At 49.5% G+C, this 25256-nt stretch overlaps 1 pseudogene; it reads left to right on the top strand.

The window, feature by feature from the left end:
* Positions 1–1159: 1159 nt before the first annotated feature.
* Positions 1160–24114, top strand: LOC112876072 (annotated as a pseudogene).
* Positions 24115–25256: the final 1142 nt, after the last annotated feature.

Genomic DNA, 25256 nt, shown 5'->3' with positions numbered 1-25256 from the left:
AAGCTGAAATGATGTTGCCCTTTTTGTTCCCCCCCCCCTGAATTCATATGTTTTGTACTATGTCTGGTACTAGTACTTCTGGCAGTATGATTAGATGCATGTTTTCACAAGCTCACAGTATCATCAATTGAAAGTTTTGGATTTTTTTATGCATCTGCTGAAAGGTTTGCATTTAGTAAGTGCTTCACAGAAATTACCAAAGCTCATGCTACTTTTGCTAGATTCAGTTGTTCTGTCCTGCTGCCATCTTACAATCCTAAAATTTGGTAAACATGTTAACTTGGATAAATGCAGTCAGTGGCAATGTTCGAAATCATCGAACGCATTAAGCTGGAATCTTTGGAATATATGTGTAGTTATGCTAGAATACTGCATTTTTCATACAAGATTACTAGATTAGAGCTTTTACGGTAACCTATTCACACCTTGATAGCAGCATATACTTAATCATGTGACTTTCATTGGCAGCCTGTGTTTCCTGGAGATCAGCCTGCTAACGAGATGAGCTTGGAGCATGCAACTACACCCCTGGTTATATTTCAGCTTCACAGCATCATCTGAACCGGATACCGTCAGGCGTCAGGACATGCAGATGGAGGGCTCACCGTTCATCCATGTGTTAGGGCAAAGAGAATAAAGGCACCGAGCTGAAAAAAACTTTATGGCTACATTTTTTCCTTTTCATTTGCCATGGACAGCAATCTGCCAATCTGTCACTGGGTTATAAGATTTAAATGGAACCTCACATCCTGGTGATCGCAGTTTTATCATGTTGCGCCTGCCTGAACCTGTCGCGGCAGCCAAACTGTTCTTGCATTCCTTTTCCTTTTTGCTATCTTTCGGTAAGCGACGGGCTTAAAATCTCAGTAAGAGAAAATTTTCTTACTGCCGTGACAGTATTTTTTACTGTGGATTATGAATTTTATGATGCCATCTTTTTTTTTTGAGAAACTTTTATGATGCCATCTGATCCGACCTCTGGGGATGCTGCCACAGTCCACAGGGCCGACGGCCAAATCCCAACCGCGCCACGTGCGGCACGAGGTGGACCGGGCCGGCCATGCTTGGGCCGGTCCACATTTACGGGCCCTGTGCCGGTTCATTTAGCACAGCTCATCTGGCCATCTACAGCTGGATGCTCCAAACACGAACGGTCGGAAAGTCATCCCCTCCGGCTTCCTTCCTCGGGAGATTTGAAATCCCCGCCGCTTCCTCTCCTCCGCGGCTCGGGCGTCGGCAATCCCCGGAAAAATTCGCGCATCCGAAAAATTCCCCATCCGATCGTTTGTAGCCGCCCGCGGTTAGAGATGAGACTCGTGTCGGGTCGCAGCGATGGAGCCGGGTCCGGCCGCCGCGGGGGCATCCTCCTCGCCACCGCCCTCGCCCGCACCGGCCGCGTCTCCGCCGCGGCAGCCGCAACCGCAAGGTACGGTTCCTTAGTTCTGGGGCGAGGAGTAGGTGTTCCTCGGGGGTGGGTGGGTGGGCGTGGTGTGCGTGCTCGCCTCACACGGCCTGGTGTTTTGCTTGTCAGATGACAATGAGCGTGGCGCGGTGGACTGCGCGGACCCCGCGACACCAAATTGATGCGCGATCGGAGGAGACACGGACACCGCGCCGCCACCGCCTCAGCAGCCCGCAGGTTCGGTCTCTTGGTCTCGTAGCGAGTAGCGAGTAGCAGCTGCGCAGTAGGGTTTTGTTGGCGCCCGTGTCACGGTGGGGAAATTGTTTGTCAGGTGAGGGCGAGCGACGAGATGGAGCAGGAGGAGGCGGCGGTCCCAGGAGTAGGGGAGGCACTCCGCAGCTTCATGGAGGTGAGGATCTTTGGAGACCAATCCGTGGTGACTGAGAATTTCTTTAGATTTCTGCTCATGCCTTTCCTTGATGGTAAAATTTGACAACTCGGTAAATCGAATTACAAAAACCGGCGCATGGAACTGAGCGGCAAAATGTCAATTTCCCCTTTCATGATTGCCTACTATGGATGAATTTTATTTCAAGAGCAAAGGTGCTATGTTCACTTCTGATTTCGTGGTGTCTTTTCTTCAGGAGTTTGAAGATCAAGGAGAGAACTCCTTTATCCTGTCGCTGCAGCTGAAGGAGATTACCACTCCTGACCGCCCAACTGCCCTCCGCTTCCTTGGTGCACAAACAATCATACACATGCCTTGCTTAAGCATTTGAAGCATTTTTGGCTCCTATAATTAATGGTGTTAGGGCGTTGCTGTTTGTAGGGGAAAAGTATAACAGCCTCGTGGAGAGGTACAAGCAGCAGGTGGCCAAGTGTGCTGGTGAGTGTGCACCTAGATATCATGGCCTGAAGAAGAAGTACAGAGATGAGTGCGCAAACAGGCGGCGCCTGTACAATGAGCTTATTGAGCTGAGGGGGAACATTAGGGTGTTCTGCAGGTGCAGGCCTCTGAGCTCCGATGGGGTCGCCTCTGGATGCCCATCCGTGGTTGAGATTGACCCAGCACAAGAGACTGAGCTGCAGTTCGTGTCCTCTGAAAAAGAAAGGAAGGCCTTCAAGTTTGATCATGTTTTTGGCCCCCACAGGATGACCAAGGTATATTTCTGAATATTACAGAAACTGTACCTAGTTGACTTATCTAGTATTCTTAGTAGCATATACATGTTTAAGGATGATGAAATTAACTGGCCCCATTCCAATCCTTTTCTTCAGAGGCTGTATTTTCAGAGACTCTGGCTGCTGTTAGATCGGTGATGGATGGCTTCAACGTATGCATCTTCCCTTATGGACAAACAGGAACTGGGAAAACTTTCACAATGGAAGGGGTTCCAGAAAATAGGGGTGTAAATTATAGAGCTTTGAAATAATTGTTTAGAATGTCAGAGGAGAGAAGTGGGTGTGTTGCATACACATTTTCTGTAAGCATCTTGAAAGTTTACAACAAAAGATCAGAGATCTGCTTGATGAGAGCAATGAGCAATCAAAAGGTACATTTCATTTCTTTCTCGTTTTGACAAGAAAGTTTTTGTTGCTGAAGCATGGTATCTTGTTGCAATCCAAGGTTGGATATTAAGCAGAGTGCTGATGAAACTCAAGAGGTGTTGTCGGTCAAAGCCCACCGGTGAGCAGCGACAGGCAACACGAGGAGCCGGGAGACTTTCGAGATGGCTGGTGGGTCTCGGTCCCTCGGTCAACGGCCCAGAAGTCCGGCACACGCTCTGGCTCGGTGAAATGTTAGGCGTGCCACCTGACCTATACCTGATCAGGGAGGTGTAGAAGTCGTTATCAGTTATTTCCCTGCATGCACAGCCACGTCAAACGTTAGTCCTAGTCGTGATCGCCTCTTAAAATGACTCCCAAGATCGGCTAGAAGAGCCGATGGTGCCTCCGCACTGGGTCGGACCTGTCCTTATAATAGGTCGGACCTCCGGGTAACCCTCAAAATCAGCTGAAAGAAGCCGATTGTACCCGTTTAACAGATCGGATCTACTAATATTCGAATGTCCGTACGAATCCCATGGAAAAGATAGAAGCCTGCTCCGTAATTACCAAACTAATCCAATCTACGACAGTAAAAGTCTTCACCGTGCAACCGGAACATCCTACGCGTGGTTAAGTGAAGCGTCCCCCCCATCAGGGAAGACTTAAAAGTGTTACTTTATCAGTCCCAGGAGGCTGATAACACTTTTATTACATCAGATGATACATCACCGTACAACTCTTCGCGGCAATGGGCAGTGAAGCGCCACTATCGCGAGGATCACAACAAAAACCCATACTACTACACTAACTACGAAAAAGGGGTCGTCAGAGTCTTGCGCCATGCGGAGCTCCAACGGTGACCTCACCCACAGGCAAGACTGGGTGCAGGACGGAACCCTATTCAACGTCTTCAGGGATGTAGTCGGGGTCTTCCACTGTAAAAGTAAGAATGGGGTGAGTACGAACGTACTCAGCAAGTCCAATCACACCCACGGAGGGGGTACAACAGAATTAAATGCACAGGAAATATTCAAGGATGGAGTTAGGGTTTATTTGCGGAAGGCTCGGTTATATGCAAGGATTCGTTTTGGAAAGCATTTTCAAAATAAGTTTTCAAGTATCAAAGAACACACGATGTGGATCCACACAGGATCCACGTTTTAAATCGCTACCAGACTCCCCGTCCGCCGTAGCACACAGCACATCTGCTGGACATTTTCCAAACAACTCACGCCCGCCCATCCATCCCAGAGAAAAACACTAGTTATGTGACCACACCGTAACTTGCCCAGTACCGTGGGCACGGCTATTCGAATAGATTTTAACTCTGCAGAGGTGTGCAACTTTACCCACAGGTGGGGTACCGCAGCACGAACACCTTAGTGCCGGTGCAGATCCCATCGAAGCCCTTACCCACCTTAGCTAGACCTGACTAGCCACCACGGGATCTATCAAGGGGTCATTCGACCTAACACCGAGGTTTAATCGGGGCATAAGTCACACAGAGCTTATCCCGTCTCCTTGATCACCCGTTGCTCCCAGCTCTCCTGATGGCTATCAGACTAACTAGTGGGGTTAGGCCAAGCCGTTGCCCATACAACGGTCAAGTGGTTTGCACGTCAGGAAGCTAGGTGAGACGACACATCAACTCGGTCTTTAGGGGTGACAAGATGGATATCTCCCTTTCACGCTCAACCACACAGGTACGAGCACACCAACGGCATTTCACACAGAAATGCCATCCATCCCGTCTGACTCACTTTTCCAAAACCACATTTTATCCCTTCCCACACGCACACACACACTTTCTTTGCAAAATCAAGTGGTCAAGGTATGGTTGTCACAAACGGGGGTGGCTATCCTACCAGGTTTTCAGCACGCAAAACCATGCAATTTTATAAAACGGGCCACTGGGTTGTGTTTATAAAAACTAGGACAAAAATATGCATCAAAGGGCGGAATTGAACTTGCCATCGTCAAGACCTTGCGGGAGGTCCTGGTCGAAGCACTATCCCTCGGGTTCGGGGTCGCAGAACTGGTCCTCGGTTGCCTGGCCGCAGTCAAGAACTCCTTCGTTCACTCCGTGTCCTACGACGCAAACAAACAGGCATACAATCAAGCGCAAGAACTAACAGCTTTTACCGTTGAGCTCGAATCGGAAATAATTTAGTTACAGAGGTAGGGGTAATATTTTTGGGCGGTTTCTTAATGGCATGCCTAGAACTATACTAGAAAGGGCGTGGCAAAGTTTCGGGTCGATCGGAGGTCGTTTCGCACATAAAATGACGAGGTAAAGGGGTTTCGGGTGGTTAAACAGGGTTCCAGGGCTTATTCGTAACTCTCTGAAAAGGGCAAGGACCTTTTTGTAAATCTTAGAAATACTTGGGGCATGCTAAAGGGTGTCAAGTGTTTCTAGGTTCAAGTATTGGAGGGTTCAATTTGAATTAATAGGAAGAACGGGGTTTCTTTTGCAAAAAGGGAGTGAATAGGGGAGTGTTCATGGGAGGGAGGGGGTTTTTGGGGAAAAACAGGGAAAAGAGGGGGGTTTTGGGCAAAAACGCCCCTTCTTCCTCCTCTCCCCGCACAGAACAGAGGAGGGGTGGGAGGGGCGCCGGCGGCGGCCCAATCCGGCCGGGCAGGGCCAAGGGCGGCTCGGGGGTATGGGGGATGAGAGAGAGGGGGGCACGGGGATCCCATCCCCGGCCTCACCTTGGGCCGAGGTGGAGTGAGGGGGCCGGGCGACGGCGGGCAGCGGGCGGCGGCCGAGCGATGTGCGGCGGCGGCGCAGGAGCAAGGGGGGGCGAGGGTCTGAGCGGGCGGTGGCGGTGGTGAGGTGCTGGGGATGCCCCTCGGCCCTATTTATAGGCGGCCGAGGCGGTGGGCGGTGGAGGCCGGTGGGGAGGGCCGGCGAGCGGCGCGGGGCGCCTTAATGGCGGCCGCGTCGTGGCGTTCGTGTCGTCGAGCGGCGGCGCGGGCAGCGAGGCCGGGGCGACGTGACGGTGCGAGCACGTGGAGTGGCGCTGTGCGGCACAGGACGACGGCGCGCGCGCGGCGGGGCGGGGCAGCGACGGGTGGCTCGGCACGCGCGGGAACAGAGCGCGTGCGTGCGCGTGGGGCGCGGCGTGGCGCGGGCCCGAGGCGGAGCGCGAGCGGCGGGCAGCGCGACGCGGGCGGCGAGGCCGGGGCGGCAGTGGCGGGGTGCCGGCGAGCCACGCGGTTGCGCGGGCATGCCGTGGCCGTGTGCGTGCGCGTGCGCGTGCGCGCGCGTTCCGGCGGTGTGCGCGCGTACGGCGGCGTGCGCGTGAGGGCGGGAGCGCGAGGGCGCGTGCGCGAGGGAAGAGAGGGGGGTGTGGTGGCGTGGCCCGGGAGGCAAGGGCCGGTGGTGCTCGGGAGCAGAGAGAGGAGGGGGAAACAGGGAGAAGAGGAGGGAAGAAAGGAAAAGAGAAAGGGGAAAAGAAGAAGAAGAGAAAAGGGGAGAAAGGAAAAGAGAAGAGAAAAAGAAATGGGAAGGAAAAAAGGAGAAAAGGAAAAGAAAAGAAAAAGGGGGAGAAGAGAAAGAATGACGCGTGCCGGCGGGATTCGCGCGCGCGACGCGTGCGCGCTGCGCGAGGAGGACGGCGAGGGAAAAGGAAAATGCGTCGGCGCCAATTGCGGCGGCGACCGCGGTTGGTCGGCCACGCGCGTGCGCCGTCCGCGCGCTGTGCGGGAAGAATAGCATCGCGCCGGCGCTGATTGCGGCAAAGCGGTCGCGCGTGCGCGGTGCGGGATGCGTCGGCTGTCAGTGGGGAAACGGAGGGAGGTCAGGGCTAGGGTTTCGACGACGAGTGGTTTTTACACGAAACACCCTAGCGCGTGTTTTAATTTGGTGAATTTTCAGGGCGTCACATAATCCTATCATGGGGATTCTTCCTCGGTCCTGATAGGGCGCTTCTTTATTGGGAGACTTCGATCCATCTCCTCGTCTTCGGTCTGAGTACCTTTATCCCAATGGGTTTCCATGGGTTCTTCTTCTTCTTCTTCCTCTATCCATCCACCTATTCCGTTGCGGCTCTTGTATTCTTGCATCTGGGCTTGGAGGGCGGCTAAGGAATACTCGGCACTTGCGGCTCTTGTCCGTTGTTCCTCCAGCTCCTGGGTTATCTTTTCAATTCCACGGATTAGCTGCTTCAGTTGTGCCGCCTGTTCGCGGCACAGTGCATCCAAGCCAGTATGGTAGATGGATAGGTGGGAGACCGTATCTTCTAGGTCTTCTTCTTCTCGTCCAAGTCCTCTCATACGGGCAATCCAAGTGCATCCTCTTCCTTCAGTGGGTGGGAAGAATCCCATAGGAGTCCGCTGAAGGTGGTGCCTGTAGAGCACACGCAGCCGTCGCAGGGCTTTACGGGCGGCTTTTCGGTAGGTGTCGGGGAAGCGAAAGCCAGTGGTGGAGATGAACCAAGGGTCCACATCAGGGTAGCGGGTGCTTCTCTCCACAAAAACCATCATGTCGCACCGAAGGGTGCCTCCGGCGACGTACTCACGGTAGGCATACTCCGGTGGTTCCATAATCCCAACACGTTCCAGGCTGAGCAATAGTAACTTGGGGAGGCCGGGCTCTGCGTGGCAGACTCCGTTAACCCATCCATTGCGAGCCATCTGGAACAAGGCAAAGACCAGTGGTGAGTGTTTGTAGAAAATTTCTAAATCGGGACAAGTTCTAGGGCCTGAAAAGGGGTCTCGCTCCTAGGGTCACGTCCTACGGCCAGCCTACGGCTCTGATACCACCTGAAGCGTTCCCCCCATCAGGGAAGACTTAAAAGTGTTACTTTATCAGTTCCAGGAGGCTGATAACACTTTTATTACATCAGATGATACATCACCGTACAACTCTTCGCAGCAATGGGCAGTGAAGCGCCACTATCGCGAGGATCACAACAAAAACCCATACTACTACACTAACTACGAAAAAGGGGTCGTCAGAGTCTTGCGCCATGCGGAGCTCCAACAGTGACCTCACCCACAGGCAAGACTGGGTGCAGGACGGAACCCTATTCAACGTCTTCAGGGATGTAGTCGGGGTCTTCCACTGTAAAAGTAAGAATGGGGTGAGTACGAACGTACTCAGCAAGTCCAATCACACCCACGGAGGGGGTACAATAGAATTAAATGCACAGGAAATATTCAAGGATGGAGTTAGGGTTTATTTGCGGAAAGCTCGGTTATATGCAAGGATTCGTTTTGGAAAGCATTTTCGAAATAAGTTTTCAAGTATCAAAGAACACACGATGTGGATCCACGCAGGATCCACGTTTTAAATTGCTACCAGACTCCCCGTCCGCCGTAGCACACAGCACATCTGCCGGACACTTTCCAAACAACTCACGCCCGCCCATCCATCCCAGAGAAAAACACTAGTTATGTGACCACACCGTAACTTGCCCAGTACCGTGGGCACGGCTATTCGAATAGATTTTAACTCTGCAGAGGTGTGCAACTTTACCCACAGGTGGGGTACCACAGCACGAACACCTTAGTGCCGGTGCAGATCCCATCAAAGCCCTTACCCACCTTAGCTAGACCTGACTAGCCACCACGGGATCTATCAAGGGGTCATTCGACCTAACACCGAGGTTTAACCGGGACATAAGTCACACAGAGCTTATCCCGTCTCCTTGTTCACCCGTTGCTCCCAGCCCTCCTGATGGCTATCAGACTAACTAGTGGGGCTAGGCCAAACCGTTGCCCATACAACGGTCAAGTGGTTTGCACGACAGGAAGCTAGGTGAGATGACACATCAACTCGGTCCTTAGGGGTGACAGGATAGACATCTCCCTTCCACGCTCAACCACACAGGTACGAGCATACCAACGGCAATTCACACAGAATGCCATCCATCCCGTCTAACTCACTTTTCAAAACCACACTTTATCCCTTCCCACACGTACACACACATTCTTTGCAAAACCAGGTGGTCAAGGTATGGTTATCACAAGTAAGGTGGCTATCTTACCATGTTCTCAACATGCAAAACCATGCAATTTTGTAAAACAGGCCACTGGGTTAATTTTATAAAAAAAAACTAGGACAGAGACATGCATCAAAGGGCAGGATTGAACTTGCCATCGTCAAACCCTTGCGGGAGGTCCTGATCGAAGCACTGTCCTTCGGGTTCGGGGTCGCAGAACTGGTCCTCGGTTGCTTGGTCGTAGTCGGGAACTTCTTCGTTCACTCCGTGTCCTACGACGCAAACAAACAGACATACAATCAAGCGAAAGGACTAAAAGCTTTTATCGTTGGGCTAGAATCGGAAATAATTTAGTTACGGGGTTAGGGGCGATATCTTTGGGTGGTTTCTTAATGGCACGGCTAAAACTATACTAGAAAAGGCGTGGTAAAGTTTCGGGTCAATCGGAGGTCGTTTCGCACATAAAATGACGAGCTAAAGGGGGTTCGGGTGGTTAAACAGGGCTCTAGGGGTTTATTCGTAAGTATCTGGAAAGAGCGAGGGCTTTTTTGTAAATCCTATAAATTCTCGGGGCATGCTAAAGAGTGTCAAGTGTATCTAGGTTCAAATATTAGAGGGTTCAAATTGAATTAATGGAAAGTACGAGGTTTCTTTTGCAAAAGGGGAGTGAATAGGGGAGTGCTCATAGGAAGGAGGGGGTTTTTGGGGAAAAACCGGAAAAGGGAGGGGGTTTGGGCAAAAACGCCCCTTCTTCCTCCTCTTGCCGGTTGAAACAGAGGAGGGGGAGAAACAGGGCACCGGCGGCGGCCCAATCCGGCCGGCCCGGGGTTCGACGGCGGTCCGGGGGTGGGGGAAAAGGAGGAGGGGGGTACGGGAAACCAGTTCCCGGCCTCACCTCGGGCCGGGGCAGCGCGTGGGAGCGGGGCGGCGGGGGCCGGCGGTGGTGGCCGCGGGAGCTTGGCGGGGCGGCGCTGGGCGTGGGGAGGTGAAGGGCTAGGCGGCGTGGCAGGTTGTGGGGGTGCCGAGGGTGCCGGGGGGCCTATTTATAGGCGGCCGAGCGGGCGGCGGGTGGTGGCCGGCGGAGCGGCTTCAGGACGGCCATTAATGGCGCCCGGAGTCGCGTCGTGGCGTGCAGCAAGGCGCCAGCGCCGAGGGCGGCGTCTAGCACGTGGGGGAGGAGGGGCCGGGGGCTGCGCGGCACAGGCGACGGCGCGAGCGGCGAGGCGGGGCGCCAGCGGCGGCGGGGCGGCGGCTGTGCAGTGCGGGCGCGTGGGCCGGACGCGTGCGCGTGCGCGGCTCAGCGGCGCGTGCGCGTACGGCGGCGTGTGCGGCCGGGGAACAGGGCGGTGCGGCGTGCGCACGTGGGAGCAGTGGCGAGGGAGGACGCGGCAGCGGCGGTCGACACGGCGTCGCGGGGCGCAGCGACGGCGGGCGGCGCGGCGCGTGCGCGCGCGGCGCGGCGAGGCGCGGGCCAGAGCGGGGCGCGGGCACGGCGCGGCGCACGGCGTGGCGCACGGCCACGCGGGGCACGCGGGGGCGAGCGCGTGCGCGGCACGGCAGCGCGCGACGTGTGGCGCTCGGGAGCAGAGGGAAAAGAGGGAGGGGCAGGAAGGAAGGAGGGAGAAAAGAAAAGGGAGGGAAGAAAGAAAGAAAAGGGAGAAAAGGAAAAAGGAAAAAAAAAAGAAAAGAATTAGGGAGAAAGAGAGAAAAGAAAAAGAGGGGAGGGGAGAAGTGCCGGCGCCGGTCGCGGCGGTGACCGCGGCCGGTCGGCCACGCGCGGGGAAGCGCGCAGTGCGAGGAGAACAGCGAGGGAAAAAGGAAAACGCGTCGGCGCCAATCGCGGCCGCAGCCGCGGCCGGTCGGCCACGCGCGCGGTATTCGCGCGAGGAGAAAAAGAAAAGAGGTCGCGCCGGCTCTAATCACGGCGGGCGGTCGCGAGCGATGCGGAACGGGACGGCGATCCGGTTAGGGTTAGGGTTTTGACGTCGAACCGTTTCTACGAATTACTCTAGCGCATGATTTAGTTAAATTAATTTTCGGGGCGTCACATTAAGCCTAACAAGCATGAGAGCTAACAAGACGCTAACCTAAAAAGAGGCCTAAAAACCAACTAATAAGCCAATTCCCGGAACAATCCCTCCTTAGGTTACCATAAAGTACCAAACATGCAGCCGGAACATTCAACCTGTTTGAAGGGTCTAATCATACGGATATTAAACTAAATTCTTGTAGTACAAAGAATTACCATAACAGATTAGATCTAGTAGCCGAGAACAGAGTAAGGTGCTGCCCTTGCACCTGGGATCGCGCGCAAGGGCAGCTAAATGATTACGAACAGCAAGCGGAGCATCGATATACTATCAAGAACTGATGTAATATCGTAATTGTTTAAGATAACTAGTGTTACTCGCCATCAACAACGCTTCAGCACGAGAAACACAAAGATAAATAGATAGACACGACGCTACCCCGATCATGTGGAGAAACCCTTGGGGAAGGGGTGGCGCTGCGCCGAGAGTTCGTTGTGAATATTGAATCCTTTTTTTATCGAATCTTATGATACATATTTATAACCCGGAGACTTGACCTTTTTAACTAATCCTAGCTGATTACGATACAATCTCTAACTTACTATATTTAAACTATCCTTACTAGACATACGGCCATCCCGGCCCTTAATACGCTCGCACAGAAGCCGATTCGCAAACCGTCACGATTATCTCCTTCAGCCCATGTTGCTCTCGGCCCATCCTCTGGCCCAGTCAAATTATGACGATAACACATGCCCCGCTGGTTTTAGCAATGCTAATTCCAAAACCATCACCTCTTCGGCTTCTAAGGCTTGTACACGCACATACCGCTCCCAATGCCATCGGACGCAACCCCTCGGCTTCCAGGGCCTATACGCGCGCGCTACCTCCAAAACCACCGGACGCAACTCTTCGACTTCTCCCTCGGAAATTGTCATAGCGCCGCTTCGCCTTCCATCCCCGCCCTTATAAACTGGCATCGGCGGATTTACTTTTATTCATTTCCTTCCTCTGTGCATTAACCGCACCAACGCATTCTGCATCCTCTGGCGATGGCTTCCTTTTCCTCTGCCTCCTCCAATTTCTCTTCCTCTTCTACTTCTTCCATAATCTCCATTACCTCTCCTGATTCCGAAACTTCCCGGGAGGCGGCGCCGGAGTTTGATTTGGTAGCTTCATACGAAGCTCTCGCTCCTCTGCATTGGGATGCAGAAGAGTGGGACTTCAACATTTGGTCAGAGGACGACGAGTCACTGACCAACGATGAGGACCTCCAGATTCTCCTTAATGGGGATCTGGATGAAGGCGACGATAATCCTTGGGATGACGACTTCTTCTTTTCCTCAAAAGAAGACACCAAGAACACTTCAACCGATGACGACTCGGTAGCAGGAGGGTTCCTGTGCGGCGGATAGTCGACTTCAGAAGACGGTGAGGACGCCAGCGACAATGCCGGTCATAGCAGCGATGACGGCGGCAACAGCAGCAGCAACGGTGGCAGCGGCGATGACAGCAGCGACAGTGGCACCAGCGCGTCTCTCCCATACAAGCGTCGCAAGTGCTTAGGGACTTACTGGTGGTAGTTCGTAGGGTCATCAGCCATTATGTACAGAGTCGGTAGATCAGCTTCTTCTTTTGTAATGATTTGTTGTAGATGAACTCTTTTATTTCAGTAATCCAATGTCTGAGAATCCAATCTTCTAAAGTTCGATAGCATAGCATCGGTCTACCTGCTTGATTTGTCTGACTCAACCCCAAGCTTTTTCTTTCGCCATCTAGCTATGTGCCAAAGCAACTTGTCCGACTCTTCCTCAAAATCGGCTTTTTAATGAAACAGACGTACTCCTGTTGTTACTACCTCCCCTCGAGTCCAAATCAAGTCGAGAAACATGATTATCAAGAAAACCCGCAAAGAAGTTGAACCTTTTCTTTCCAGATCAAGAGACCTCTGTAGTTTGCCTGGTTTGAGTTGCGCTGTGGAATCCATTCTACCAACCTTGATAGGACACATGTAATCGACTTCCTTGCTTCTTATCGAAGCCCGGGACTTGCATGTTTCGATTATTGCTTCTAAAGTTGACGGCTTACCATTGGCTATTCAATCTTTAGCTCCATGCACGGACCTGCATCTGTTTTTCTTTACAGACCTGACTTGTTCATCTTGTTCTACCTTACAGCCTGATGTACTGCACCGGCTCTTAAAGTACCCGATCATGTTGACTTGCAGCCTGATGTATCACATCGGTTTTCCTCACAAATACCCTGATTGTGTTGGCCTATAGCCTCATGCATTACATCGGCTTCATCACTCATCTTCCCACATGCTCGGAAAATATTTCTTGAGATGTTGGCCATTGATAGCTACCGGAAATTTGACTCCATCCAATTCTTGAAGCATGTATGCATTCCCTGGTAGAACTTGATCAACTCTATAAGGCCCATGCCAATTTGGAGAACATTTACCATATGTCGCATCCTTAGTTCCCAATGGTAGCACCACTTCCCATACTAAATCTCCAACTTGGAATTCCTTCGGTTTAACCTTTTTATTGTACGCGCGGGCTACCTTGGTCTTATTTTTCTTGATCTTTTCCGGCGACCAAAGCCTGAGTTCCATAATATCTTCCACATTGTCGCTCATCAGAGCGGCATATTCTTCAGCAGTCAAATCATTCTGAAACTCTATCCGTCTCGAACCGGTCGTAATTTCCCATGGTAATACGGCCTCCTGCCCATACACCAAATGATATGGTGAGGTTCTTGTTGCCCCGTGGCATGAAACATGATAAGCCCATAACGCCTCTGATAATACTTCATGCCAACGCCGTGGGTATTCATCAATCTTCCTTTTGATTAGCTTGATCAAGCTCTGATTGGACGCTTCGGCTTGTCCATTTGCTTGAGCGTAGTACGAAGACGACCTAATCAATTTAATCCCCATGTCGGCAGCAAACTTTTTGAATTCATCAGATATAAACACTGACCCTCCATCTGTTGTAATGGTCTGAGGAATTCCGAACCTATGAATAACGTGTTCTTTGATGAAACTGATGACGTCTCTCGATATTACTGACTTCATAGGAACAGTCTCTACCCACTTGGTAAAATAATCCATGATGACCAAAATAAACTGATGGCCTTTACTCGATGGAGGATTAATCTTAGCAATCATGTCCATGCCCCAGCCTCTGAACGGCCAAGGTTTGATGATAGGATTCATTGCTGACGTTGGTACTATTTATATTTTTCCCAACCTTTGACAGGCCAGGCATCCTTTATAATACTTGAAGCAATCTTCCAGCATAGCAGGCCAATAATATCCCGAGCGTCTAATCAACGACTTCATCTTGTGAGCTGATTGATAAGTACCACACGTACCTTCATGGACTTCATGTAAGAGCTGATTGGATTCAATCGGCCCCAAGCACTTAAGCAAGTCGCTTCCTTTTTGTGTATGGCACCCCCACTCCCTTTGGCAGCATCTACTAATTCGGAACTTAATTTGAAAGCCATATTTCGACCCAGACGCTTTTGGGATGCTTCTAATAACCAACGAATGGCAAGTGCTCTTCCTTGTTTAGATCCTATTTCAATCGGAACTTTCCGCGTCGATCCTTTTTTATTACGTCTTGTTTTTACTCCTATATTGGGAGTTACTCTACGTATTGCTTGACGTAAAACCAATAGTGGATTTGTTTCTATCTTTTGTTGAATCTTTTTCATGGCTCGATAGAGAATTTGATAAGCCAATGGTTTTTTTCCGTCTTTCATAATACGGTTAACCACCATGTTAACTAATCGATTACGAAAATTGGATCAGATTTTGCGGTTCTTTTTTCTGCAGTACCTCGACGTGACATGAGCGTGAAAGAGGTTCAAGAATCCGTTTTCTTTTTATAACGGCTAAAAACGAATCACTTATTTTTTTGGCTTTTTGACCCCATATTGTAGGACAAGTCGTCCCCTATCAGGATGTACTTCATGGCTTTGTAACGTGTCTTCTTAGGTGCCCCCCGAGCTGGATCCTTCAAGTAATTGAAGATATCGGCTCTCCAATCCCCCTGATCCAGCAGGTTTATTGGGAAATCAGCTCCATCCGCCGTATCCTTGTAACCTGAAGCCATCTGGGCAAGATCATTGGCCTCCGAATTTTGTACTCTTGGTATCCAATAGAAATTTATATATCTGAACCGGGCCATTAGCTCCTGGCATTGTTTCCACAAGGGAAACAACAACTCACTCTCGCATCGGTACGCTTCCGTGAGCTGAGAGATGACCAGTTTTGAATCCCCGAAAATTTCTTCTGCTTCTGCTCCGGCCTCAAGAAGTAATTCCATCCCTTTGTGCACCGCTTCATACTCGGCTAGATTATTGGTGCAAGGTGTTGGCAATCTGATTGAAAAAGAATATATTGCCCCCCGAGACGAAACGAGCAGGAAACCTATGCCAGAACCATCTCCATAGACCGACCCACCAAAATACATTGCTCATGCGCGGATGGAAAGCGCTGCTATGTCTGAGCTGGTCCTTTCTGCAATGAGGTCGGCCAGCGCCTGCCCTTTGACTGCCTTCACAGGTTGGTACCAGATATCAAACTCTGATAAATCAAACATCCACTTACCGAGTCGGCCTTTCAACCCCAGGGCCGACAACATATGCTTGATAACATCTGATTTGCAGATGACAATCGTTTCGGCGGAAAGCAAGATGTGGTGGAGTTTCGTACAGGTAAAGAATAGACAAAGGCATAATTTCTCAATTTCGGGGTACCTGGTCTCTGCATCTAACATCCTTCTACTGAGGTAAAAACAACTCTCTCCTTGCCATCATGCACTTGTACGATGACCGAAGCAATGGAAGTGTCACCTACTGACAGATAAATATGGAATGGCTTACCCTGCTGGGGTGGGACTAACACGGGCGGTTTGGATAAATACTCTTTGATATCTTCAAACGCCTGTTGTTGCTCTGCCCCGCAGCGGAACTCGTCATTGGGTTTAATCTTTACCGACTCCATGAATGGCTCGATTCTTCCTGACAGATTGGAAATAAATCTCCTGACAAAATTGATCTTGCCAATGAGTTGTTGGAGTTCCTTCTTTGTAGTAGGTGGCACCATTGTTCTTACAGCTTCTTGACTTTTTAGGCCGATCTCAATTCCTCGTTCATGAACCAGAAACCCCAAGAACTGGCCGGCCGATACACCAAAAGTGCATTTCTTTGGATTCATTCTAAGCCTGAACTCCCTAGTTCGTTCCAAAACTTGCCGTAGATCTCCCAAATGCCCCTCAGCCGATGCAGATTTTACCACCACGTCATCAATGTAGATTTCCACCAGCTTACTGATCAAGTCATGAAACATATAATTCATGGCTCGTTGGTATGTAGCACCAGCATTTTTCAGCTCAAAAGTCATGACCACATACTCGAATAATCCCACTGCACCTGATACTCTGAATGCGGTCTTATGGATATCCTCTGGGGCCATAAAAATTTGGTTATAACCAGCGTTGCCATCCATGAAACTTAACATCTTATGACCAGCAGCTGCATTAATCAACGTCTCCGCAACTGGCATCGGGTACTCATCCTTTGGTGTAGCTCTGTTGAGATCTCTGAAGTCCACGCAGACTCGCCACCGGCCATCCTTCTTCTGTACAGGCACAACACTAGAAATCCATTAAGCATACCTGCATGGCCTGATGAAGCCTGCTTCTAACATCTTTTCGACTTCTTTCTTGACTTCTTCTAGGACTTCGGCCTTCATTTGCCGCGCTCGTTACTGGAACAGCTGAAATCCTGGCTTAAGAGGGAGCCGATGTTCAACAATACTTCTATCTAACCTGGGCATCTCTATGTAATCCCAAGCAAAACAGTCCGCATATTCTTTCAGTAGCACTATCATCGGCTTTCGCAACTCTGGATTCAACTTCTTGCTGATTAATGTTGGCCGTGGCTTATCCCCAGGACCAATTTCGATTTCTTCCAACTCGTCAGCAGATGTAAATCTGTATCCTAGTTTTCCTTCATCCATTAAGTTGACACTGCAAATAAACAACGAATATGATGTAAAAGAATTCGACCGATTGCAGGGACCGGCCAACTTGTTCTTTTCATTAATTTGCGTCACTTTACAATCAACATGTGGCCTGCTGCCCGAGCGGGCCTCTTTGTGCTCATTATAACGACGTAACATGGTTGATAAAAAAAATTCACTTCTTATTCTTTGGGGCCGATCGCAGGGATCGACCACTCCTGTTACCTTGGCATAATCTAACTTTGGTACCCCATCTACTCCGTAAGCCCAGTGGATAAGACCAGCCTCACCCTGTTTTTTGTAGCTTCGACACAGTCGCAGCCTTCCAAGCTAATCCCTGATATCGGCTCCTTGTCTTCCGCATCCCAGACACTCATGGCGGCATGTGAAACTTCAACGGAATCGTCCGCATGGACCACTTCTACTTCATCTCCATCCCATTGAATCAGACACTGGTGCATTGTGGAAGGGATACAACAATTGGTATGGATCCAATCTCTCCCAAGCAGGACGGTGTACGAGCCCTTGCTGTTGACAACAAAAAACAAAGTAGGGACGGTCTTGCCTCCTACCGTCAAATCCACGCTGAGGACTTATTGCGCCTCCGAAGTTTGTCCGTTAAAGTTACTTAATGCGATGTTGGTTTTAATTAGATTCCCAATAGAATACCCCAATCGGCGCAGCACTAAGTACGGTATTATGTTAACTGCTGCTCCTATGTCGACTAAAATCCTGCTGACAGGCTAGCCGTTTATGTAACCCTTGAGGTATAAAGCCTTCAGGTGCCTGTAATTCCTCTCTCGGGGCTTCTCAAATATGACTGGCCGTGGCCCCAAGTCAAGCTGAGCTACTAGCACCTCCTCACGGCCTGGTGCATGAAACTCTGCAGGAAGAACAAACACCATGTGTGCATCAGCCGATGTCTTTACATCGGCTTTCGACTTCCTTGGACGCCACACCTTCTTAGAAGAACTCGTCTCCACTTTTTGAGGGCGGTGAAATTTCTCCGCCAAATCCGGTCGCGCCTTCCTCAATGTTTCCAAATATGGGCCTCAGCTTCTTCTAGGCTGCGCAACCGCTGCACCCTCCGCTTCTAGGACCAGTTAAGCCCGTCAGGGCACCAGCGTGGTCGGTGACATTTGTCTTCCTCATCTTCTGAGTTCCCCCCTATGCGTGATGACTCGGCTTGTCCATGGCGGGGCTGCACTGGTCCTAAACACTGAAAAATAGAGGCACTTCTTGCATCTTGTTTCTGAGACTTGCACTTTGGCAATCCTCAAGAGTGGGTAACCGTTTCATGCCAGAATCCCAACAGTACTTGAAGAACGGGCAATGCCAATGATCTCGCGTATCCTCTTGCTTCCTGAGGCGTTTCCCGGTGCGCCGCTCGTACTCTTCTTCTTCAGTCTCGCGTTGGAGACGCTGTTGATATTGATACTCATACTTTCTCAGAAGATGAGAGGAAACTGGTCGTTGATTCCTGACGTGTCTCACCTGCTCTTCGGTGATATAGTCCCTTTCTTCTTTTTGGGGCCGATCGCCGGAATCGGCCTCCTTCTTCCTTGCATACTGACGTGATGTGTGTCCTGCCATGTTAATATGGAACGTAAAATCCAGTTGACGATGTGTTGACCGGTCGTACCTTTCCACTATGTTTACATTCGGGAATGGTTGAGTATCAACCTTCATGGCGTACTGCCCCAAGATTAATAGGCCTTGCTCAATAGCCGATTGTATCTGTCGCCGGAGTTCTTTGCAGTCACCGGTACTGTGAGTGAAAGAGTTATGCCACTTGCAAGACGATCTCCCCTGGAGCTCTTGAGCTATTGGGATCTTACAACTTTCAGGGAACTTCAACTGCTTCTCTTTCAAGAGCAAGTCAAATATTTGTTCGACCTTGCTCATGTCAAAATCAAATCATTTCGAAGGTCTTTGTTGTTTCACCCACTTGCAGGACATGGGTTTTGCCCCCCGTGTCTACTCCGCAACTGCTATCTCTTGGTCGTCCCCAGAATCTTCGGAGTCTACAGCGTCAACCATTACTACTTGACGTTTGAACTCATCTTGGTATAGTTCTGGGTGGCGTTGCTCGTATACCGTCATTTTCTGCACCAGATGTGCCAAAGAGTTGAACTCCAGCTGGAAAACCAGATCTCTGATCGGTTTTACCAATCCTAAAGCCGCCAATTCAGCTGCCTCTTTTTCTGAAATCCGAGTCGAGTAGCACCGGTTCTTAACTTCTCTAAAACGCTGGATGTATTCCACCACCGTTTCTCCCCGCTTCTGGCGGATCTATGCCAAATCGGCAATCCCAGCCTCTGCAGCTTCTGAATGATATTGTATATGGAACTATTCCTCTAGCTGCTTCCAGGTGCGGATGGAATCAGGACCCAATGATGTGTACCATCCAAAAGCTGGCCCTGTGAGAGACTGCAAGAAAAACTTCACTCGCAATGGATCCAACACCGAGATCATCCCTACCTGCGCCAGATATCGGCTCACGTGCTCTATGGAGCTGGACCCTTCCGCTCTGCTGAACTTGGTAAACTCAGGTAGCCGATACTTGGGCGGCAGGGGAATCAAGTCGTACTCGCTTGTATACGGCTTGGTGTAGCCGATCGCTCACCTTCTCGGGAGAATGCCAAATTGATCTCTTAAAATGGCACTAATTTGATCCACTGTATGAACTCCTGGGGCCAAATGCGTACCTTCGTGACTCGGCCCTGTCGCGTAAGTAGCCAGCCATGCCTGTTTGTCAGCATCGACTACAGATGTTCCCCCGCTTGTTCCCTGCATGGGTTGCGCCGGTTACCGCCATCCGGTATATACGCACAAACATACCCATGCGGTACCTCCTTGGGGGGTTCACTGAAGAATTGGTGATCCGCAGGGTCACCTCCTACCTTCTATATGACGTATGCTGGAGAACTATGTTGCTCTGGAGCTGAAAATGCATAAGGTACTGGTGGCCTGGCTTGAGAAGGCAACTCCCTTTTGTGACTCCCTAAAGCAGGTCCTGTCGGAGAGTACTCGTATTTCATAATCTCTTGCACTACACATACCGCGACGCGCTCAAGGGTGTTTACCAAACTCTCAGAATGTCGATGTAACGAATGAGCCACCATGTAGTTGACTTCCTGGCGGAGAGCTCGCGTGCGTTCTTCTGTAGGAGTAGACAGATCCACCTCGTCGAGCACTGCTTTAGATGAAAATCCTTTCCATCTAATTCCGTGGTGACGGGTCCTTTCGAATGAGCCGATGAGATCGGCTTCAAAGAGAGCCTTTATATCATTATACTTCTGTTTGTGCTCATCAGACAGCTCTTCATAGGTAATCGGGTTCTCGTTCGGCATCTTGACAGCAGAAGTCGATGTAGCCGAAGAAGATAATGCAGTCGATTGTAGTCGATGTAGTCGAAGGAAGTAGTCGATGAACTAGTCGAAAAGGTCCCACTGGGCGTGCCAGAATGTGTTGTCGGTCAAAACCTACCGGCGAGCAGCGACAGGCAACACGAGAAACCGGGAGGCTTACGAGACGGTTGGTGGGTCCCGGTCCCTCGGTCAATGGCCCAGAATTCTGGCACACGCCCTGGCTTGGTGAAATGCTAGGCGCGCCACTTGACCTATACATGATCAGGGAGGTGTAGAAGTCGTTATCAGTTATTTCCCTGCATGCACAGCCACGTCAAACGTTAGTCCGAGCCGCGATCGGCTCTTAAAATGACTCCCAAGATCAGCTAGAAGAGCTGATGGTGCCTCCGCACTGGGTCGGACCTGTCCTTGTACTAGGTCGGACCTCCGGGTAACCCTCAAAATTGGCTGAAAGAAGCCGATTGTACCCGTTTAACAGATCGGATCTACTAATATTCGAGTCCGTACGAATCCGATGGAAAAGATAGAAGCCTGCTCCGTAATTACCAAACTAATCCAATCTACGACAGTAAAAGTCTTTATCGTGTTACCGGAACATCCTCCGCATGGTTAAGCCTAACAAGCATGAGAGCTAACAAGACGCTAACCTAAAAAGAGGCCTAAAAACCAACTAATAAGCCAATTCCCGGAACAATCCCTCCTTAGGTTACCATAAAGCACCAAACATGCAGCCGGAACATTCAACCTGTTTGAAGGGCCTAATCATACGGATATTAAAACAAATTCTTGTAGTACAAAGAATTACCATAACAGATTAGATCTACTAGCCGAGAACAGAGCAAGGTGCTGCCCTTGCACCTGGGATCGCGCGCAAGGGCAGCTAAACGATTACGAACAGCAAACGGAGCATCGATATACTATCAAGAACTGATGCAGTATCGTAATCGTTTAAGGTAACTAGTATTACTCGCCATCAACAAAGCTTCAGCACAAGAAACACAAAGATAAACAGATAGACACGACGCATGATCGGAGCAGCATGTCGATTATCTGGAGAAACCCTTGGAGAAACCCTTGGGGAAGGGGTGGTGATGCGCCGAGAGTTTGTTGTGAATATTGAATCCTTTTTTATTGAATCTCATGATACATATTTATAGCCCGGAGACTTGACCTTTTTAACTAATTCTAACTGATTACGATACAATCTCTAACTTACTATATTTAAACTATCCTTACTAGACATACGGCCATCCCGGCCCTTAATACGCTCTCACAGAAGCCGATTCGCAAACCGTCACGATTATCTCCTTCAGCCCATGTTGCTCTCGGCCCATCCTCTGGCCCAATCAAATTATGGTGATAACAAGAGGTGCCTGGTTTGGTTGAGGTTCCAGTTCATAACATAGATGGCGTGTGGGAGAAACTGAAATTTGGAGCTCAAAAGAGATATGTTGGATCAACCAATGCAAATGAACTCAGTAGCCGCTCCCACAGGTAGGCCTGTGGTGTTTTACCTCATGTTATGTATCCATTCTAATCAATTAACAAGATCATAATCTAGAATAAACTTTCATTTTTCAAGATTAATCACTACCCTTTAGATTCAGTATTTGTGAACTTGCCACAGGACTGTCATTACTACAGCATTTAGATAAAGATATTGCCTCATTTTATGTACCTGGACTTGCATCCTATTTGCAGTTTGGTTCGGGTCACTGTTAGGAGCGAGTATTTGGTGACGGATCAGAGGAGCAGAAACCATATGTGGTTGGTTGACCTTGCTGGAAGTGAAAGAGTAGCTAAAACTGGAGTAGAAGGAGATAGGTTGAAGGAGTCACAGTTCATCAACAAATCACTATCTGCCTCGGGTGATGTTATATCTGCCCTTGCCTCAAAAAGTTCCCATATCCTATACAGGTTAGTCCTATTCACATACTAAGGCATCTACCATGCTTAGCTGCTTAAATTATCTTGTCTCACAGTTGCCTTCATTTCCTTTTTGCTGTCAAATAGGAACTCCAAGTTGACTCATTTGCTGCAAAGCTCATTAGGTAAGTTTTTTAGCCAAGAAATTGCAATGTTTTTTTAGCTAACTGCAGGAAGTTTTACCTGTAGCTTCTAGAATTCATTTCCTTCTATTGGTTCTCATTCGTTTGCTAGAATGGCTAAACAAAAAAGTAAGGTTATAAACTTATTTGTTCGAATTTCACAGGTGGAAATTGCAAGACTCTAATGTTTGTGCAGATAAGCCCAAGCTCTAGATTCAGGAGAAACTCTCTGTTCACTCGATTTTGCCAATAGAGTCCGGTCTGTAGAACATGGCCCTGCTCGTAAGCAAGCAGATCCAGCTGAAAGTTTGAAGTTCAAGCAGATGGTAATTTGACTCTTCCATCACACTGAATAGTCATGACACGATATAAGCTGTTATATTTAACTGAAGTGCATTCCAGACTGAAAAACTTCAGCATGAGGTGAAGGAAAATGCACAGTTGAATCAAAGCTTGCAGTTGATGCAGCTCAAGTATGCTTCTCGTGAGAATGTCTTCCGGACACTAAATGAAAAGGTATCGCCTCGAATGTCATTGTATTAATTTATATCCTATTGAGTATTGTCATGAAATTAAATGTTAACACAAAATATGTTTTGTGACAGGTGAGGGACGCTGAACAAGCATGCAGAAATTATCAGCAGCGGGTAAGTAGGAGAGTCAGTTCTTTCTAATTCCTGAAAGACTGGGCCATCCGTGTATTCTAACCTGTGCTCATGAAGTTTGCTTTCCTGTACAGATTAGAGAGCTGGAAATGAAATAGGTAACGAAAAGAAGGCTGCTAGGGATTCTGCTAGATCCTCGAGGCCGCCGCTTGTTCCTATGAGGCGGAGACAACCTCAGGGAAGGAATAACAGCTATGCACCACCTTCAGGCCCTTCTAGATCGAGGTTTGGTAAGACACCCGCGATTCAGAACAAAGAGAACATTCCTGTGACGAAGAACAAAGCACATTCTGGGGCTGATCCTATTAAGGCTGTCGGCAAAGCAAGGCGTGTATCTCTAACTCCAGTGATCCGACAAATCCCTATCCAGCCCAAGAGGCTTTCTTCGATGGCAATTCTACCATCTGCGAGCGAGCATCTGTCTGTGCTCAATGAAAAGAGAGCAACATCTCGACTGTCGCTAGTTAACATGCCAAGAAGATCTGTTGCATCATTTGGTACCATTCCAGGAACACCCCTAGCAGGACATGGTGGACCAGTCTATGCAACCCCAGATGCAAGGAAAGTTGAGGAGAATCGATTTCGGCAGCAGGAGCAAGTTCACAAGCCCTCCTCCAATGCCAGGCCTGTGGAACAAAATGGCCACACCACAGCAGAAGCTGGGAATGGCACCGGCCGGAAGCCCTGGAAACGCAGGTAGGCTGTGTTTCAGCATCCGTAAAAGAGTTGCAGTTTCACCTGTTCGGACGAAAGCTGGTGTGCCCTCTGGTATGGGCATGTTCAACCCAGCTCCGCGTGAGAACATGGTGGTGGGGAGAACAGGAAATGCGGTGCGGGTGCTCAACACCAAGAGAAGACCGTCTGTTATCTAACCCTGGTGTTCTGGAAGCGAAGACACAGCGAATGTTTGGAGGTTCAAACAAAGCTGCGGAACATGACCGAGAGTTAGCGTGTTGCTAAGGAAACCGAGTTAGAACTGAAGATGTGTTCTTCCTTTCATCATCTTATATGGATTGTGCCTAGTTATTAGCTGAGAAGAAAACCATGTTAATATTGTTCATGAAGTAGTTGAAGTATCCATTCGTTACTCGAAGAATCGCTTGCTTGAATTTCTACTCGTCTGTTAATTCCATGAAATATTGGCCAGTTTAGAACTTCTGAAGATCATGATATGACCTGATTCTACTGCCGGCAGAATATTTGTTAGTGATGGATCGCAGATTTAGCAATCACGCATCCATCCCTGACGGTTTTCAAAGAAACTGCAGGATTGGTTGCATCACTGAACCGAACGTGCTCAGACTTCAGGAATTTAATTTTCAAACTCATGTGGCTCTTAGGAATTAGAGTGTTATAGATAGGGAAAAAAAAAAGTAAAATAACAGCCCCACTGTAACCGTCGGAGGATTTCTCCAGCCGGGTGGCGGAGTGCACCCGCCTAATCCTAGCTTAGGATGAGTTTAGGGGTAGTCAAGGAATGCTCGATCTGGAGGCGTATGAACATGAGTAGCACACACGGATTTAGAGTAGTTCAGGCCGCCTGAGCGTAATACCCTACGTCCACTGTGTGATGTATTGTAAGTTTGGGGGAGGAACTCCTGGCCCGTGAGTGTGAATCTTTGTGTGTGTCTGTTCCCGAGCACTTCGTCCTTGCAGGCACGTGGAGGCACCGGACCTACTAGTACGTGGGAGGAGATCCGGAGACTGTGCCCCTAGTTGTCAGGTCCGGACCTTAGGTCCTGTCGCCCAGAAACTTAGTGTAAGGTTACGGATAACCTCGCACCCTTCGGGCTGGATACACCAGTAGGAGGTACCCCTGTCTGTACGTACCGACAATAACTATCCTCGAATAGTTGAATTCTACCATGCTATTGATGTTGATTGTAATTAACAGTACTGCGTAGTTACTACAGTTACGTCGTTGCCTGTTAGGCTAATCACAATGGGGGTTACATGTGTAACATTCCATGTGAATATTAGTAGGGTTTGCTTAACAAAAATCGTGAATTTCAAAAACTTTTGTGTATAAATATGATTTGAATGGTTAAGGCATCTTGTTGGGTTGGATTTGTCGAATTGGATAAAACATTTGTGTGAGATTTGAATTTGGATAAGCCATTCAAATTCAAATCTAAATACTAATCACTAACACCCCTACTGGGCCACCAGCCCACGCAGCCCGGCCCAGTCCACTTCCTCCCTTCCCCTTC

This window comes from Panicum hallii, chromosome 9, assembly GCF_002211085.1.
Source record: "Panicum hallii strain FIL2 chromosome 9, PHallii_v3.1, whole genome shotgun sequence".
NCBI classification, from domain to species: domain Eukaryota; kingdom Viridiplantae; phylum Streptophyta; class Magnoliopsida; order Poales; family Poaceae; genus Panicum; species Panicum hallii.
Note: the sequence above shows the minus strand (reverse complement) of the source record. Positions and strands in the feature narration are given on the sequence as shown.